The following is a 1883-nucleotide window of genomic DNA, read 5'->3' on the forward strand; positions in this document are numbered from 1 at the left end:
GCCGGGTTTTTACAAAAGCTTTTGTTATTTTACATTGGAAAATTAATTGTCTTTCTAGATATCATTCATCACCAATATGTATGAGCTCCATTCTCGTGCTAGGGCCGGATGTTAACGGGCCTTTCAAGTTAAAATAACAAAAGGTGTCTACGTGGCCTCGGCAAGTAATCACAAGCATAGTGATAAATGAATAGTTCAGGTTTAATTTGGCAGAGTCAAAAAAATTTAACGGGCTCGTTAACAAAAGCTTGTGAATAGAGTAGTACACCTTTAACCTGAACTATTCATTTATCACCAATATTCATTTTTTTGACTGCTGTAGATAATTTTGGGCTTTTCAAGTTAAAGGTGTCTACGTGGCCTCGGCAAGTAATCACAAGCATAGTGATAAATGAATAGTTCAGGTTTAATTTGGCAGAGTCAAAAAAATTTTATTCATATATAATTTGGAAATGATTCGGTACAACAAGTAAGCAGAATAATTTTTTAAAAAAAAAACCCAATTTTTTTTAATTAAAAAAAATCGTGTTAATCTCACGAATAATTCATGATTTGCGTTTTATTCTCTACTTATCTTACGAATAAGCATGCTTTTAAATTTTTGGGTACCAAAAATAATGTGAAGTACTAAACAATAAACTCTCTCAATATAGTTTCGACAATAAAAAATTAAAAGACAAACTTTTTTTTTAAGCCTTGTCATAAATTAGAAATTGTAGAAATCTTGACAATCATTGTAGAAATAGTTTCGATCAATTCGGTTTATTTTGAAAATTTACGGACTCTTTTAATATTAGTTCAATCATAAACAAATGATCTGAATCAAAAATCAAATTGTGTGAATTACTTTAGAGCATGTGATTCTCTGCTCTTGAATGGAATGAGTCCCGATTCTCTAAAATAACTCAAATATGAGTTTGAATTTAGATTATCCAATCAAAATTTTAACTAATTTTGTCCGACTTGTAATTTGTAGGTCTATTTAATATTTGGGTCAAAATTTATTGGATGGTCCGAATTCAAAGTCAAAGTATCAAATTTTGAGTCCGAATTCCATTCTTTTGCCCTCATGTTCAATCCACATTGTTGCTTCAACCTCTACAGTAACTTTTATGCGGTATACTGTGTTGCCTCTTAGTTCTTGCAGTAATTTTTTTATTTTTTTTTATTTTTGGTAAAAAAAACCGTAAACATATCATTAAGATACATGTTTTTTAAAATGACTAGCTACATATTGGACTTCATAGAGGAAGAAACAGAATGCCACAAGGAATTATATACTCAACTAAATTTATTAATAAACTGACTCGCTACATATTGGGCTTCATAGAGGAAGGAACAGAATACCACAATGAATTACTGCATCCGTACTCCCACCGAGAAATACTTTTTTTTTTTCCTTTTATTATTCCAACCGAGAAATACTTGTATAAATGTAACAAAATATTTAAAAATAATAATAATATTTGACAACAAACTTATCTAAAAATATTGACAATTAAAATAACAATTGTTAATATTTACAAAAAATATAACCTTGTTGTGTCACTAATTAATCGAAATAATAATTACGTCCAAAATGTCTTAGATTATAAGTCACAATTGGAATTAAAATTTGTGTTATTTGAGAACTAATAATATTGCACAAATTTTAATATATTTATTTTTAAGTGATTAAAAAAACTTTTCATTTTTACTTTGTCCTTACGATGATGTGGTAAATACTAGACGCATAAGATCATTACAAAATCATAAATCCAATACAAAAAAACAAATGTCTATTATGCTCGAAAAAAATATTTAAAATTAGTAACAATATATATATTGCTGATTTTTCTAGTCGATGTTTTTTTTTAAAGGTAATTTTTGTTTTTGCACCAACG

The sequence above is a fragment of the Carex rostrata genome, chromosome 35 (assembly GCF_964058835.1).
Source record: "Carex rostrata chromosome 35, lpCarRost1.2, whole genome shotgun sequence".
In the NCBI taxonomy this organism is placed as follows: domain Eukaryota; kingdom Viridiplantae; phylum Streptophyta; class Magnoliopsida; order Poales; family Cyperaceae; genus Carex; species Carex rostrata.